General features: G+C 40.4%; 1 protein-coding gene across 1 annotated transcript in view; it reads left to right on the top strand.

Annotated features, from left to right (window-relative positions):
* Nucleotides 1-18835, top strand: part of ULK4 (unc-51 like kinase 4) — a 650099-nt gene that overhangs the window by 223167 nt on the left and 408097 nt on the right. The gene's annotated exons all lie outside the window — the stretch shown is intronic.

Raw genomic sequence — 18835 nt, forward strand, 5'->3', positions numbered from 1 at the left:
TACATAGTGGGGTGTCAAGAAGTACTGTTTGAAGTTCATCAGTTAATATAGGTGTTTAATATCTATAAATATTACCAGCAAAAAGGGGAAGTGTGGTTAGATTGCGATAGTTTCCCTACAGTAATTTACTCTTTCATGGCTCAAAGTCAGCAGGCACTGCTTAAAGGTGACAGACCCAAAACCAGAAGTATAAGCCTAGTATTTAGACTTACTGCTGCCAATCAAAACAAAAGCATATATGGTCAAAGGCACCTTGTCAAATGAGATTGGATGGGCTGAGGGTGGCTTGGCTTTGCTTTATACATACATGTCTGTAATATTATAATTTAAAACAGTTTTTGATTTTATTTTTTAACAGCAGTTCTAGGTTTAACACAAAATTGAGAGAAATACCGAGTTTTTCCATTAACCCATGTCCCTACACAGGCACAGCCTCCCCCCTTGTCAGCCTCTCCCACCAGAGTGGTGCATTTATCAAAGATGAACCCACATTGACACGTCATTATCAACCAAAGTCCATAGTTTACCGTAGGTTCACTTTTGGTGTCATATATTCTATGGGTTTGGACAAATGTGTGATGACATGTATCCATCATTATAATATTATTCCGAGTATTTTCACTACCCTAAAAATGCTCTGTGCTCTGCCTATTAACCACTGCCGCCACCCCTACAACCACTGATTTTTTTTTTTTTTTACTGTCTCCAGTTTTGCCTTTTCCAAAATGTCATATAGTTGGAATCATAGAGTATGTAGCGCTCGCAGATTGGCTTCTTTCACTTAGTAATATACATTTAAGATTCCTCCATGTATTTTTATGGCTTGATAGCTCATTTCTTTTTAGCTCTAGATAATATTCCCTTGTCTGGATGGACCACCGTTTGTCCATTCACCTGCTGAAGGGCATCTTGGTTGCTTCTCTTGGTTGCTTCTAAGTTTTGGCAATTATGGATGAAGCTGCTATAAACACCCACGTGCAGGTGTTTGTGTGGACATGAGTTTTGAATTTCTTTAAATACCAAGGAGTATGATTGCTAATATTAATGCTAATCATTTAGTTTTGTAAGAAATAACCAAACTGTCTTTCAAAGTGGCTGCACCACTTTGCATGCCCACCAGTGAAGAAGGAGATTTTCTGTCGCTCCACGTCCTCGCCAGTATTTGGTGTTGTCAGTGCTCTGGATTTTGGCTAAGTGTGTAGTGGTGTCTTATTATTGTTTTAATTTGTGTTTCCCTGGTGACATATGATGTGGAGCATTTTTTTTATTAGTTTCAGGTGTACAAAGCAACACAGCAATTAGACATTTATATACTTCACAAACTGATTGCCCCAATAAGTCTGTTACCCATCTGAACTGTACATAGTTATATTATTATTGACTATATTCCCTATGCTATACTAATATCCCCGTGACTATTTTTTAAAATTATAGTTGACATTCAATATTATTTTATATTAGTTTTAGGTGTACAGAGTAGTGGTTAGACATTTATATAACTTGAAATGATCCTCTGATAAGTCTAGTACCCATCTGACACTATACATAGATTTTAACATGTTATTGACTCTATTCCCTATGCTGTATTTTACATTCCTGTGACACTTTGGTAACTACCAATTTGTACTTCTGAATCCCTTCACCTTTCTCGCTCAGCCTCCCATCTAGTAACCATCAGTCTGGCCGCTGTATCTATGGGTCTGTTTCTATTTTGTTTGTTCATTTACTTTGTTCTTTAGATTATTATAAAATAATTTTTTGAGGTTTGTTTGTACCTAATATATAGTTAGTTTTCATGATTTATTATGTACACTTGAAAAAATGCCTATTGGCTTTCTCCTATGACAATGACTGATACATCCTCCCACCATAAAAAACAGTAAAACTCAACAAATACGTGAAGCAGTTGTTTTAGTCACTAGGAAATAAGCTATGATCCCTGTGAGAAAGGAAACACATCATGTGAATCTCATGTCACTCTGGGTTTTTTCCCCCCTGTGGGGAGGGAAGCAGAGTACAAGCAGAACACAGAGGTCTTGCTGAGCTGGGAGTAGAGTTCAGTATTCAGAGATGTGAACTGTTGAGTATACACAGAGCAGAGTATAAGAGAAGAGTTGCAAAGAGGGTTAGGGCCCAGAAGTCTACATGTAGATTTCCCATAGGTCATTGGTAAGGGCTGGGCTTCACTTGCACCAAGAAACATTCTGTTAGGCTTATCAGAGGATAGAGAAGATGCCATAGGACTGGGAACTGAAATGAGATAGCAGAAACCAAGCAGTAATAGGAGATGTAGGAATTCCAGCCTAGCCAGTGGAGTGCTACTCTAGACCTGCCTTAGAATTTAGACCATGGACTACATAGGACTAAGCATTAAACCACTATAGACCTGTCCTAACACAGAACAACACTAAGTCCTTCAGGGTCAAAAGATTCACAAGGAATTTAGCTGCCTGCCAGAACAAGAGTCAATACCACTTATAACAGTATAATCCCAACTCTCTACAACATGTTATCCCAACTCTCTACATGATGACCAGTCTACAACCAAAACTTAATAGATATGAAAAAGAAACTGGAAAATGTGACCCATAATAATAAAATGTTGTTCTTTTTCTGCAAATCTTCTTGGTGACCATTGCATTAAACAATTAAAAAAAAACCCCATCCACGAATCCCTTCAAAACATTCTTCTCGCTAACATGGGCTGAGAATCAAGGTACTGCAGAATGAAGCCTATAACATTATTAGCAGCTCTATTTGCTAATTGAGAGAGTGGATAAGGAGTCAGATGCCTGAAATTGGCATTGCAGACGTTGCAGCTGCTGGCCCATGAAGCATGGGGTTACATGGCTGAGGCCAGATAAAGGACAAAATTCTAGAAGATAGGTGCTTAGGGAGCTGAAAAGTCAGGCATGGAAGGATTGTCTGTGTGGTGATGGAGGTGGCTACTACAGTTGTATGTTCAGTGGACTGAGAAGAGTTGGAGCACCAGAAGAAGCACAGATAGCTTTACTATGACGCTAATGAAGCTTAAGTGTCAAGGGCCCTCATATACGCAGGGGCGATTTCACATTCATATTTTTTTTCTTATAGTCCATCCCCACCTCCCAACTGTATAAGCTTAAGGTCTCTTAAGACCTAGCCCCATTCCACATTTTGTAAAGTGGAAATCACAAAAATGATGGCAAGAATGGTAGTGTCAGTGTAACATTGATCTCAGGGAATAAAGGGAAGTGACTCAGTGGTCTGAGGATGGTGGCCAGTGGGGGAGAGGAGGCAGGTGGTGCAGACTGCTGATCTGAGGTTCAGTGCACTGACGCCTGTCATCTGGCTGCTTGCTTTTACAAATGCGTTTTTGTTGGAAGGTAGACATGTCCACTCATTTGCATATTTTCTGTGGCTGGTTGTTCCTGTGTAATGGCATTGTTGAGTAGTTGAGACAGACTGCATGGCCCACAAAGTCTAAAATATTTACTACATGGCCTTTTAAGAAAACGTTTGTCCACCGTCGCTGTAGAAGCCGCACTGTGGAACAAGGCAACACCACCAAGGCCCAGTGGCAGAAGCAGAGCGGGCAGAGAAATGCCCATCACCTGAAGAGCCTGCTGAGGAGACCAGGCTCTGTAAAGGGCAGGTTTCCGATAGAGCAGGAAGGTGAAAGGTACATAGGTGAGAGGTTGACGATTTGAAGGATTCTGCCGATAACTGACTATGAGCTCCATATGTCCTAGTGGAAGGGGTTCAGAGGTTGGGAATAGGTGGGATGACATGTGTGAATCCTCTTGACGTTTAGACTGCTGAAGATTGTCAATGACCTGGGAGTTCTGAGCGTCCTGTGAGAGCGTGAGTTAGAGACAAGGGGCACTCTAAGTCCAGAGGGCCTTAGGCTGAGGATGGTGGCCAGGCTGCGAGTGTGGGGTGAGGAAGGGGAGGAGGTACCGGGGGCTCACAGAGGTTGGGAACTCCTCCTGGCCCCTGCTCGTGGCGGTTAGAGGGGATGGGAATGATGGGGTGGCCCGTGCGGCCTGCAGGGCTGTCTGATTCCAGGCTCTAGAGACGGTTACCAGTCTGACTTGCCATCACGCTCTGCTGCTCGCCAAACCTCTTGGCTATTAACATGTAGACTGAGTTTTTCCAAAGGTGGGTAAAGATCTGATGGGTGTTGGGAAACCCAGAGTACTGAGGTTCAGCGGAGCATCGCCACGTGAAGACTCACTGACCACCTGCCACTGTGGGGTCTTGAATGTATGCGTTTGGTTTGAATGAAGCCTCGTTAGTCTTTATTTCAGATCAATTCTGATTTATATATTCATTACATTTCATATAGAGTTAAACTCCCCATTCCAAACATATAGAGTTATGTCTAATACTGATACTTGAAAAATCACCCCAGTAGAAGTGAGCTGTGATATAGATGAACTAGTAGAAATGACTTTTGCTGCCTGAGTTTCCTCCTCTGATGACATTAACAGTTAGCAGTAGGATGAATTCTATGGCACACATGCCCCATACACACACACACACACACACACACATTTGAATAGCTCTGCAATCAGTACATCAACCACTGCTGTCCATGTGGCGGTCCTGACGTAGTTCCTGCTGCTGGCACATGCAGGTTGAACCTTGCAGAGTGGACTTGAGCACCCTGGAGGTTAACCTAAAGAGACCTCAGCAGAGGGCGCTTCAGCGGTGCCCTCCTCACCGATGCTGTCACAGAACAGAATATGACAACAAGGTGACCCTGATGCTTGAGTTGAAAGATGAGAAGAGTCAGCCTCCAAATGGGAAGAACTTTTTAGAAAACCTAAACCAATTAACTTTACTTACCTTTTCCTTTTCTCTTTTGTAATATACGAGAAAACCCGTGTGAAAGGAAGTCTCAAAGAGCATTTGCATTGAGTGTAAGACGAAGTTCTGAGGGATAAAGCATGTGACATAATGTCATTGGCAGCATTTTTTCTTTTTTACTGGTACATAAAATAATGATGTTCAGACTCAGTGACTACGGAAGGTGACATCCATGAGGACTTCAGTACAGTGCGTGCCACCTGGTAAGTGTACCTCAAAGTACACAAACTCTGATAAGCGCAGTCATTGACATATCACCAGCACGCAACTGTGTTATATAATTCAGGCCGTTGGCTTAAGCGTTTTCATTTTGAAATGGACCATATAGGGAAAGAATTATAAAACAAAGAAAGACCTTTTGTTTATATTTGAAAAATATCAGAGTTATTAACATTTTAAAACTGGCTGCTGGCCTGTCCCTGTGCAGTGACCTTTCGATAATGGATATTAATTCCAGCTTCAGTTTTACCAGCAGAGCTGTCAGAATAATGGCTTTACATGACACACAGCAGCAGCTGAAACACCGTAGCCTTTCCAAAGAAGCGTTTAAAGAAATTATTTGTCTCCATTGGTGTATGGTGTGTCGGAAATCAAAATACTCATTTCTTACTAGGTTTATTATAAAACTGCCTAAATCGGTGTTTACTCAAGAGAGCAGAAAATCACTATGAGAGTTGTTTGGGCTTTGAAGGTGTACTTGATAGCTATGTTCGATTTTCTCTCTCTTTTTTTTTTTTTTTTTTTTTTACTTTTATGAATAGCATTCAAAACAGTGTTGTACAGGAGGTGTTGACAAACTTTTCTTGTAAAGGACCAGATAGGAAATATTTTAGGTTCGTAGGCCATGTGGCCTTTGTCGCTGCACTTCCATATAGCCAATATAGCAGGAAAACAGCCACGGAGAATCTATAAAGGAATAGGCATGGCCTCATTTTAATAAAATTTTATTTACAAAATTAGGTGCCATCCCACTGGCCATGGTTTGCCAAGCCCCGAGGTACAGTATCTCAAACTCTCTCAAAACTACTCTCAAATTTTCAAAACTCAGCGTATTTGTAAAATTTAGTTATTAAACTATGATTCCACTCAAGATAAACAGAAAATTATATATAAATACCTTACAAAAGAGGCTGCTGCATTCACAGTAGTATGAAGATGCATGAAGAAAAAGTGGAAAATTTACCCTAAGGGTTTAATCTAAAAATCGTCATAAATAAATCTTTCTGTGTTAATTAGCCTTTCCTAGATAACAAACCACCCCAAAGCTAAGTGACTTAAATCGTTTCTATTTCTCACTCTTCTGTGGGCTGGCCTATGGGCTGGTTCTGCTGGGGTCCCCTGGGCTCACTCATATGCCTGGCGCCGTGGTGGGGATGGGGTGCACCCTGACCTCAAGAGGTTCGCTCAGACTTTTTAACGTGGCGGCAGCATTCCGGAAGAGCCAGAGAGGCAGCTGGAAGGCCCCTTGCTGCGTAGGCTTGATAATCTCACCTCATTTCCATCACATTCTACTGGTTTCTAGAAATCACCCATCTGGCGTGAGGAAAGATGTTCCACCTCTTGATAAAAAATGGGCATGTGTTCTCTGCAGCCCCTGCCATCAAGTTCAGTGACCTAGAAATTTTGAGTCAGACCACAACCAGTGCGCTAGGGGTCGGCAACTATCCTGTAAAGAGCCAGACATTACATATTTTAGGCCTTGCGGTCCACAGTCTCTGTTGCACCTACTCAGCTCTGCTCTTGTGGCACAGAAACAGATGTAGACAATACATAAGTGAATGAGTGTGATGGCGTTTCGATAAAAATTTGTTTACAAAAAACATAACTTGCCACCCCCAACATAGTTCAGTCTTTCAACAAAGAGTTGTCTGTCAGGCATTGTTCTAGGTGCAAGGAATACAGAAATGAACAAAAGTCTTGGCCTCCATGAAGCTTACATCCTGGTGGGAAAAATAAACAACAAACAAAATAAATGAACAAGAAGTTTATGTTAAATGTTATAGGATTATAAGTACTGAGGAAAACAAATCAAAGGAAGCAAGGGGATATGAAATGTCTACATGGGAGTGGCGTTGCAATCCTATCTTGGTGGCCACAGAAGGCCTCACTGGGCAGGTGGGCAGGTAAAAGCTTGAAAGTGAAGAAGCAAGCCATGCAGATGTCTGGGGTGCAGAGAGAGCAACAAGCGCAAAAGCAAGATGGGAGCACGCCCGTCATGTCAGAGGCACAGGAGGCCTGCATGGCTGCCGTGGAGGAGAACCCCGGGAAGAACAGTGGGAAAAAACAGAGCTACTTGGTGCATTCAGGGTCATTTTGGTCAAAGCTATTGACAACATTAAAATCATTTGGAAACTTGTGGCTAGACTGTAGTTCAGTTTTAATTGAGGATTAGGTCATTGGTTGGCCATTACTATCTACTACCTGCCTCCTTGCCTTGGCTAACTTGTAAAGATTAGACCCGTGGTTTGGGAATCAGACTCTGAGAGGGGGGCCGAGGAGTGACCCAGGTGACGGTAATGATGACCCAGGTTAGGGAAGCATTGTAGCAGACTCAGCTCCCACCCAGGGCTGGCATCTCTTATATGCTGTCACCTGGAGAGGTGACCGTGCAAATGGGTCTGGAATTAGAAGGCAGTTTTTTTTTTTTTTTTTTGCACGAGGTAGCACATTCCACCTTTGAAAAGCTCTAGTTGTTAGAAAGTGTTTTATATTGAGCTGAAACTGGCTTCTTTGTAATTTCTACCCTAGTCGACTGGAACTAGACAACATTTGTTATTTCAATTACCTGTAGAAGGAGTAAAACACCTTACAGGGTTAAGCGTGCAAGGCTATACTAATATCACAATTGGTATTTTATAGTATCTTACATTTAAGCTGCCAGAAATATTTTATGGATTTTTTTCAGCTAACTATTGATGAGACATATTTATTTCTTTACTGCCCTGTGTAACTGTATAGTATCCCTTGTTAACGTATCTGTCCAAAATGTTTGGTCCTCCTCCATTTGAGGAGACTTTATTCAGTTATATCTATTCAGTTTAGATGGTGTTTATTTTCAAGTTCTGTTGGCTGCTGTTGGATTACAAACTACCCCATGACTCAGTGAATTAAAACAGAAATCTGGTATTTTGACTCTTGTGTCTGTAGGTTGGCTGGGGCTCAGCTCTAGGCTGGGATGTGCAAAGTTATAGTAACAAATCGCATAAGTGGAGGCAACTCCAATGGACGCCAAAGAAGCCAGGTTCTTCTACGGTTCTGTTTAGCTTTGGATGAAGTCCTACTGATTCCATGGCCATGGGCAATGCCACCAAAATAAGCACGTTAGTCTCATGACACAGGGCCCCAGTGTGATGCCATGACTGCTGTGGCTTAAATCCTTAATGGCCCCAAGCATGTCACCTCAGTTTTCTAAACCCCCGTCTTTCTGAATGGCCGTTCTACCTAACAGAAGATCCTGTGTATCTGTGCCTAGAGATTCCATGATGTGGCAGGAAGGACTGATTTTAAGAATTTTTTTTTTTTTTAATTTTCTCAATAGATGTCTAGGAAATACTTTGCCTACCTGTATTTAGTGAAATTTCAGTGTAGTCAAAAGGTTGTGCAACTAGCTTCACTAACTCCAGAATATTGTCATGATTAAAAAAAAATACCACAAAATAACAAAAACCCCCCAAAACTTACCTACCCCTTAGCACTCACTCCCGTTCACGCCTTCCCCCAGCCCCAGCTGCCACTCATCTACCTTCTGTCCTTGTGCAGTTGCTTGTTCTGGACATTTCATGTAAATGGGATCATATAATATGTGGCTTTTGCGTCTGACGTCTTTCACTTAACATAATATATAAATTTTAATGTTAAGAGAAAGGCACAAATAATCTAAAATATAATTACCTAAGAAACTTTTAAATGTTTAAATAACGAACTTATTTTTACCACATATTTGAACTTATTTCTATCACATATTTGAACTTATGTCTTATTACCTTTGCATTAACAAATTTCCCCCATTGGCTTCAGAGGATTTAAACATGTCGACATGAAAGTTTGAATCTGAAGTGAATTCTTATGTGAAGAGTCAGTTTAATTCAGTATCTTTGCTCTAACTTTTAGAATTTATTTTAAATGAACAAAATGGAAATGTATAGAGTACAAGGTAAGAATGGTCTCAAAAACTTGGGCATTGCTTGAATTTGACATGAAATTATTAAGGTAACGCTACCAAACTGAATAGTATTAGGTAGATGCCAACTTGGCTTTTCTTTTCTCTCAAAGATGCTTTGAGAACTCTTCTCTGTTAAGCTAACAGTTAAATGATGATAGACATGATTAAAACTCGGAGACAACAGGATCCCAACTTAAATCTTAGGATCTACCTTCTTTCTTGCACAAGAACCCACTGGGGAAAACACAAAACTGAGTGTCTGGAAAATCCTTCGTTGAACTTGATGGATGCATGACAGTATTTTCCTTTAATGGAATCATGGGGCATGACACAAGGTTCTCTGTCCCTTTACATTGCTACAAATTATATCTTTTCATTTCTTGTCTTGCCACTCATACTAATGCACAGTTTGTGGTACTTAATGAATCAATAGAAGAGCCAGTCTTTGTCCCTTTTCCCCATTTACTTGGTTGTCAAGTGGCTATAATGCTCGACTCATCTAGGTACCAGGCAGGGGAATGAATTGTTTCTGAAAGATTTTTGAAACCCATCGTGATGCTATAGGTCACAAAACCTGCCCTACTCGGCTAGCTATAAAACGAATTCTTTATATACAAATGTCTGTGTCTGTAAATTTCCATTGAGAAATCCAAGTATGCACTTAGGCCAAAATTCTAATAGAGAGAAGAACATGAGCATGAGTGGCTCTTCAAGGAGAGGCCTGAGAAAACCAAACAGGTGAAATATTTTAAAATAGAAGAAAGTGCTCCACACATAAATAAATATGCAGATTGAAAAGGTGTGTTGTATCCTGGAAAAAGTGATAAAAAATGACATATTCTGGTGACAATATTAACCCTCAAGATCAGAGAAAGGGTTATTTGTGTCTTTTTCCTTATGACCATTCTAATGGTGTGAAGTGAGAGGCCGTGTGGTTTGGACTTTCATTTCCCTGCCTCATGGCGGAGGATGTTGAGCATCTTTGCATGGGCTTAGTGGCTGTTTGTATTTCCTCTGTGATGAAATGTCTATTGAGGTTAGGTTATCTTTTTATTATTATAGGATTTATTTTGCTTTAATATTTAAAATTTCAAATATTTTAATTGCATTGCTGTCTCCTAGGCATTTCAGAGATGATTTGTGGGGGACTGACTTGGGGAACAGGAGAATATTGGAGTAACAGATAAGAAGAGAATTCTCTGATCTATTTGTTTTATATAGAAACAGCCAGAACAATCATTTTAGGGTGCCAGTCTAACCATGTTACTCCCTGTACTTGCTTTATATTGTTTTTAGGAGCAAGGCTGAGATCCTAACACAGCATACAGTCTGCATTTCGCCAGCTTCACGTTAAGCACTTTTCCTTCTGCTGTCCGCGCGGTAGCCATATTCACCTTATCTCAGTTTCTGTCACGTACCCTGCTGCTTTTCACCCCATGCACCATCCCCCATCCTTCTCACCTTGTTTGTTCCTCCAGAGCTCAGATCAAACTCCATTTCTCAAGGAAGCCTAGCTTGCTAGCCCATATTCTCTTTCGTTGTGCTTATCACAGTTTTCATTAAAATACGAAGTATGTCATTCATTGGCTAGTTAGTGTCCGTCCATGTCATCTGCTGGAATGAAAGGCCCATGAAGTCGGGAACCTGCCTGTCCCACTCACAGGAGAACCCCCTGCACAGTTCCTGGCTCACGGTGGTTGCTCAGTAAATATGCCCTGAATGGGTGAATGGTGGGGATACTCAGTGTAGTGCTCATGTCCATTTCTAGGAGACGTGCTTCGAGTCTCTGCACCCAGAATGCCCCGTACCGCGTGTGCTGTCCCACTTCTGTCCTCATCTGTAGCGATGCACTTCGGATCTTTCTTCTGTCCACGTCTATTGCTTGAGAACCTGATATACATAAGACATTATGTGCTGGATTCTTTTAAAGCCACCAATATGAATAAAGTTTGAGCTGTTGACTGATTTTTTCATCAATTTTCACCCAGTTCCTCACTTTGGGAGCCCCACTGGCTCATCTCCGAGGGGCAGATCCTGTCAGTTTGGAGCACAGTGAAACATCACTGGCAGAGTTGGAGACCATAACCTTACAGGTAGCAGAGCAGTTGTTCAGACCTACAGGCCTGTAAGGATCTTAGTTTTGCTTCTTTCATTTTGTCTGACCTTAATTTTGAAATACAGAGAGCTGTGTGTTAGATAGAGATGTCCACTTTTCTTTCTTTAATGTTTCATTGAGATGGAATGGCCTGTGTGTCGTTCCTCCCCTTTCCAAGCATCTCTTCAGCAGTGCTCAGTGAGGCTTCTTAATGTCAGAAATATCAAAGCCATATCAAGAAGGGCTTTTCAATACAAGAAAAGGGGAAGACATTTAACAAGCTTTTTGACTTGGCCAGATTAAAAACATGTTAAAAATGCGAAGGAGGGACATATAACAGAAGGTATGACTCTAAAATAGTGTCAAGGAATAGCACACAATGAGCTGTCCCTCCTAAAAATATCTCAAAGAGCTCCTGGAAGACCTCTGAAGCTTTGCTCCAAAAAAGAAGATGTAAGTCCATTATTTAGGGAAGAATTTGAGAAGTTAACATGTGAGTGAAGGATGGTAACATGGTGTGGTAATTGAAATAGCTGGGTTGGAATCTTATTTGATAAGACACTTTTGGGTCTTACTCTCTCTAGTGTAATGATACCTATTTCATATGTTTGAGGACTAAATGATAATATATGTAAATTTGTCATGTATAATTAATAAAATTAGCATAGGTATTTAAAATAAGTACTAAAAATAGCTAAGTGGCCCTCGCATGGGACCATGCAAGCACATCATTAGAGCCAGAGACATGAAACCTTACATACCGTGTTTACCCCAAAATAAGACTGTGTCTTATATTTTTGCTCCAAAAGATGCATTAGGGCTTATGTTCAGGGGATGTCATCCTGAAAAATCATGCCAGGGCTTATTTTCCGGTTAGGTCTTATTTTCGGGGAAACATAGTAATTATTAAGACAGTATCAGCCATTTTAAATGAGTTAAACTCACCCCAAAGAGGTTACAATGCAGAATATGGAAAAATCTACAAATATAACCTCAGCCATTTAAAAAAAAAATCAGATATTTGTAGGATTCTTCTTTTCAGTGCGTTCTCCTCTCTCTCCCTTCCTCCCTCACTCCCTCCCTCTCTTTCTGTGTGTTTCAATAGAACTTTATTTTTTGGACACTGATATTTGAACCTCATATAATTTTCACAAAATATTTTTCACAAAATATTCTTTTAATTATTTTCAACCATTTAAAAATGTAAAAGCCATTTATTCAGATATAATTTCCATGACATTAAGTTTGTGGTGTACAGTGTGTTGATTTGATACACTTATATATTGCAAAATTATCACATCATATAATTACCATTTCTTTTTTTGTGGTAAGAAAATTTAGCTACTACTCTCTTGGTAACTTTCAAGTGTACAATACAGTATTATTAGCTATAACCACCCTGCTGTACATTAGATCCCCAGAACCTATTCATCTTACAACTGGCAGTTTACACTCAGAGCCATTGTCTTTAAGAAGTTACAACGAAATAAGCGTGTCTAAGATCTTAGGATGGAAAATATCTCAGTTACAAAAAAGAGGAATGGAGGGATTTCAGAACTGTAGGAAGTAAGTCTGTCTTAGCAAAACGATGATGCTGTTAGTTTGTGATAATTGGAAGGAAAAAAAAAGGGTGTAATCAGGGAAGGCCTGAGCCCAGATTTAAGGGGCATTAGTGGAGCTGAGATCTGGGAGACAGAAATCATCAACTCCTAGATCATGCAATCAGAACAACTGTGAATAGTCAGACAGAGGGTTGTGTGAGGTTGTATAACTTGCCTGGGGAAAAAAGGAACCAAAATTATAGTGGATTAACACTAAAGAAATTTGAGTTGGATAATATTAACATTGTGTTTCCCCGAAAATAAGGCCTATCCGGACCATCAGCTCTAATGTATCTTTTGGAGGAAAAATTAATGTAAGACCCAGTCTTATATAAGATCCGGTATTATATTATATTATATTATATTATATTATATTATATTATATTATATTATATTATATTATGCCTGGTATTATACCTGGTCTTATATTAAAATAAATTGGGTCTTATATTAATTTTTGCTCCGAAAGACGCATTAGAGCTGATGGTCTGGCTAGGTCTTATTTTCAGGGAAACATGGTAGTGGAATACGTGTCATTCCTCATCAGTGGGCAGCTCTGTTCCCTGTTCGCTGATCTCCTTACATTTCTTTGCCCCATCATTCCCCTGGGTGTTGGAATCCTCTGCACCCAGCAGGCAGAGTGTAAAATAGTGGAGGACGCACACCTGCTTCTTAAGAACTGCAGCCAGAAGTGAAAATACTTGCAAATCACCTATGTGATAAGGGATTAATTTTCAGAATATATGAAGAACTTCTACAATTCAAGAACAGAAAACCTAACAACATTTTCAAAAATGGGTGAACAACTTGAATAGCTATTTCTTTAAAAAAGATAAATAAACTGCCAATAAACCCATGGAAAGATGCACATTATTTGATTAGGGAAGTGCACATCAAAACCATAATGAGATACCACTTTGCACCTGTTAGGTTGATTATTTAAAAAAAAAAAGAAAATAACAAGTGTTGATGAAGATATGGAGAAATTCAAATCTTCATGCATTGCTGGTAGGAATGTACAATGGTGCAGCGGCTGTGGAAAACAGTATGGTGATTCATCAAGAAGTTAAACAGAATATTATGATCCAGCAATTCCTCTCCTAGGCATATGCCCAAAAGAATTGAAAACGGGGCCGACCCGGTGACTCAGGCGGTTGGAGCTCTGTGCTCCTAACTCTGAAGGCTGCCGGTTCGATTCCCACATGGGCCATTGGGCTCTCAACCACAAGGTTGCCAGTTCAATTCCTCGAGTCCCGCAAGGGATGGTGGGCTGCGCCCCCTGCAACTAGCAATAGCAACTGGACCTGAGCTGAGCTGTGCCCTCCATAACTAAGACTGAAAGGACAACAACTTGAATCTGAACGGCACCCTCCACAACTAAGATTGAAAGGACAACAACTTGACTTGGAAAAAAATCCTGAAAGTACACACTGTTCCCCAATAAAGTCCTGTTCCCCTTCCCCAATAAAATCTTAAAAAAAAAGAAAAAAGAAAAAGGAATTGAAAGCAGGGACTCAGATACTTACATAGAAATGTTCATTGGAGCATCAGTCACAATAGCCAAAAGGTGGAAACAATACAGGTGTCCATCAATGGATGAATGGATAACAAAATTTGGTATATACGTACAATGGAATGTTATTCAGCCATAAAAAGGAATAAACTTCTGATACATGCTACAACATACATGAATTTTGGGCAATGGAGTGCCTGGCTGAGCAGCCACTTTCAGCAATGATTCCACAGTTTGGAAAAAAGAACATGAATATTTTGTAGACAGCCAGCTATTTTAGCCACCAAAAAAAAAAAAAATTTTTATTTTTACTGTGTCTGTATTTTGCAAGATAGCAAATCAAATTTAGGAGTCATTTCTTGAAACTATGGGATCAGAAGATCATGAAAAGTTACTACGAAACATAAACCAGGTAAAAGAAATATTAAAATTCCTATTTTACTATTTAAAATGAATGAAATGTTTAAAGTGAATAAACTGTTTCTTCTATTAGTGTGTGTGCTGTGATTCTCTTGTCCCTGTTTAACCTCATACGTTCATATGTGCCTCAAATTCAACTTCTCTACCACCCTGACTTTCAGGAGGGGACACTGTTTGATGTCTCAGCAGTGGGGTATCAAATGTCCCCTCTGGGTGAGGAAGAATGTTGACTTTCCTTCTGGGTGAAACATTAAAGAAACATTGCAGATAAAATCAGAGGCTGCGTAGCTTGAAGCTCCCATGATGGTGAGGCAGAACGTGTTTCTTCTGCAAAGTGGCAGAAGATGCTGGATTTGTGGCATATTGGCTAGATGACCAATCAGAGCTCTCAGCGCTGTCTTCAGATGTGTGTCCTTCTGTCCTGTGAAATGGGAGGGGGTTCATGCAGTAAGTTGTTTCCCAAGGCAGGACCTTGAGTCCCAGTGAAAGTTCCAGGGCATCTACTTCCTGTTCAAGATAAGGAAGATCTTTCCACAAGCTCGAACACTCAAGTAGGGCGAGGTCAACTTCTGGTCACGGGAGTGCAGGGCACTGAGGACACAGTCTGGAAGGGAGACCTAACAAGCTATTCCAGTGCTGGTGGGAGGTCGGCGTATGCCCAGCCCCTTAACAGCTCTACACATTCTCTGACTCTTTCTTATTCTTGCCAATGTTTGCAAACATTCCTGCAGTCTCCAAGATGAAAAGCAGAGGAGTTGTTAATGCAATGAAGGAAAGCTATTAAGATGTAAATTGTTTTCTGCAAGTGCTTCCACAAAGTGCTGAAACGTACATTTACTTTTATTCCCTTCTGTCTAGGCTGCTGACACTCAGGAACTAAAGATGGAAATGTGGGATCAAGGAGGTTATACCCTTACAGAGAGCGACAGCTAACATCTGGCTCTTCCTTTTTTCCTTTAAATGGTGTAATCAGTGCTGCATAGTGTCTGTCACACCTTCTCTTTTATATTCTTAGTTTTAGAGAAAAAAGTCTAATGTCTGGCAGCAATTATTGTAGTGCATTGCTGTCCTATTCAGCAAACAGTAGGACATTTAAAGTGAGGACAGTTGTTAATGGGATTAGACCAGTAATAAAACTGTATAAAGGAGTTTAAATAACGGATCTGCGGACCATGACACAAAGCGAATAGCCACCCTTCATGGGTGAAGTGTTCCATCTGTCCTGTGGCCCACCGCTCTGACTTGTAGTCAAATGTCAAGCGATCACTTAGATTTCAAGTGTCTTTAATGTTCATCTTATTTTAAAACCTTGTAGAATTTTGCATACTTAAAACATGATCTGGCACGAAGGTTTTTAATAAACTGTATCAGCTCTTTTCATTTACTGACATATAAATGAGTGATTGGCAAACAAAATGATATTCTGTCTACAGATGCACCAAACGTTGGACTTAATCCAGTCTTTTTTCTCTAGGTGTCTCTTGGATATTAGCTATAAAAAGCTGACTACATCATAGGCCATTTGTCTCCCATTCTGCTAACAATTTCCACCATCACCGAGCCTTTCCGGGCTTGATACTGTGTCCTGCCCTCCTTGCTAACAGCTCTCTTTCACTGCAGCATACCCAGAACACTTCCTTCCCTGTTCTGATGTGGGTTTTGTTTCCTTCCACTCCATTCAATAACCCGTGTTTGAATCACAGAGTGTTCTGAGTTGAAGCATTCCTAAGAATCATTTATTCAAAGCCCTCCTTGTGCAGATGATGAGAGTGAGGCCAGCGAGGTGCAGAAACTTGCTCTGGGGCCCCTCAGCTGGCAAGCAGCCGGGATGACATGAGATGCAGAGGTTCCCACTCGAGCCCCATCCTTTCCTGGTGCCTTCACCAAGGGCTGGCTCAGCTCTGTCTTCAGAACTGCAAGTGCTGGTCAAGGCACCAGTAGGTATTCTTTTCTGTCTCTCACGTGGAACCAAGCTGTTGCTTTGGTTTTGTTTGTTGCTGAAATGGACTGGAACACTGCCCTCTCTTTAAGGCTAATATTACTGGTGACTCAAAGCCCCTCCTTTATAAACACAGTTCAGCATCTTCCCTGATGTCCTTGGTGGCCAATGGCATGCATTTGTTATTTCTTTTGACACATCTGGCCAGTGTTTAGAAAAGGCATCTCTGCCCAGAGAACAAAGCTATGCCTTCTTTCATCGGGGCTTCCACCAACTGTACTGCCTAGCTGGGACAGCTTTCACTCTGATGCTCTGACGCGCAACTGGGATGCAAAACCTGATACGTGCTTTAAAGGAAAGTTTCAAATCATAATTTGAAAAGAGAGGAATTGTTATATTTGAAATAAAGGAGGAAGGATACCTTTTGGGCCAAGTCCATTTTATGAACTTGAAGCGATAAGCAGATTGAATGCTTAGTCCTCCTAACCGTGTTTGGAGAAAATGGTCAGTCCAAAGGGTTTTACCCAAACGGCCTAATCAGGTGTTTGTTACTGGATAAAGGGACACTCATTCAGATTTTTGTGGCACAACACGGGCCATGTCATTTTTGCTCAGTAAGTATTTATTAAATTAATGAAAGAACAAATGAATGCACAAATGAACTTGAAAATTACATTAATGAAAGATAATTGTACCTGGTATGTGCTTGTGAGAGAATCAGATGAGAAGAGAGAGAATAGGTCTGATGATGAGGATGATGACGGCGGTGGCGGCGGCAATAATAACAATAATAAGGAAAAATGGGACCCGCAGTGGCATTTGTTTCCCAGAGGCTGGCTATTTGGTGGTGAATGATGTTAATGGCGTTTGCCTCTGAGTCAGGCTGTCTGCCAGGCAAGGTGGATGTCCTCTTGAGGAAAACCAGCCACCCAAACCCAGAGAACCCCCAGAGGGCCTTTCAGAATGGAAGTCGGAATCTGCTTCTGGCCTCGTGGGTTATTTTACTTGAAAGGTGAAATGTCTGAGGTATGTTGTTGATGATGCTGTGACTCATATTGTTGATGGGGCAAAAATGTACGTACATTGAAATGTAAACATTTCACAGGCCCCCATCTCAACTGTATAGCAAAACCAAAATAAAAACCAGCTTAAACTTTCCTCTTAAAATGTAAACTTTCCAATTAAATGTGTAGTTCTGTTCTGGTGTAATAGTCTGGTTATACGTCAGTTTGTAGTCTGTTCAAACTCCAACTCCCTCTAGCACAGTTTTTTCCCTCCTTTGCCTCCCTAAAACAATCTGGATCTGCAGGGGTGCTTTGTGTGTCCTTGTGGGGGCAGGGGAAAGACTGGAGCTACTTGGATCCCGTTAACGATAAAATACAAATGAAATAAACATCATTTTAAGCTAATTTTATTTAGTGGTATGAAATGCCTTTTAGTTTTCAATCAAATATGCTTTGTTATTTTTGTAAATATGATTTAGCACTTTATGATAGAGCAGTTTGCAAAATTGGATTTGTTTTTTTTTCTTAATTAGTAGACTTTTTAGAGCAGTTTGGTTCATCAGACTCTGTATTGAACAATTTGGTGCGTTTAGAGAAATGCACGTTGTCCTATGTCTCCCATCACAGCATCATACAGAATAGTTTCACTGTGCTCTACCTGTTCGTCCCTCTTTCCCACCCACCCACGCCCCTGATATTTTAATATCGCTATAGTTTTACCCTTTCCAGAATGTGCTATATTTGGAAGCATACAGTATGTAGCCTTTTCATGTTGGCTTCTTTCACCGAACAACATGCATTTAAGGTTCTTCCATCTGCTTTTGTGGCTTGATAGCTCTTTTTTTTTTTTTAATTGCTGAATAAATACTCCATTGCATTTATCATATATATATATTTATCATATGTATATTCCATTGGATTACCACAGTTGGTTTATCCACTTTTTACTTAAAAACACCTTGGTTGTTTCTAAGGTTTGGCAATTATGAATAAAGCTGCTATAAACATGCTTGTGCAGGTTCTTGTGTGGACTTCCTGTTTCAGCTCATTTGAGTAAATACCAAGGAGCATAGTTGTTGGGTTGTATGGTAAGGCTATGTTAAGTTTTGTAAGAAAATGCCAAACCGTCTTCCAAAGATGGCTGTACCATTTTTCATTCTCACCAGCTATAAATGGGAGTTTCTGTTGTTCCACATCCTCGTCAGCATTTGGTTGTCAGTGTTTTGGATTTTCATAGTTCTAATAAGTTT

Source organism: Rhinolophus sinicus, linkage group LG10 (assembly GCF_036562045.2).
Source record: "Rhinolophus sinicus isolate RSC01 linkage group LG10, ASM3656204v1, whole genome shotgun sequence".
NCBI lineage: Eukaryota > Metazoa > Chordata > Mammalia > Chiroptera > Rhinolophidae > Rhinolophus > Rhinolophus sinicus.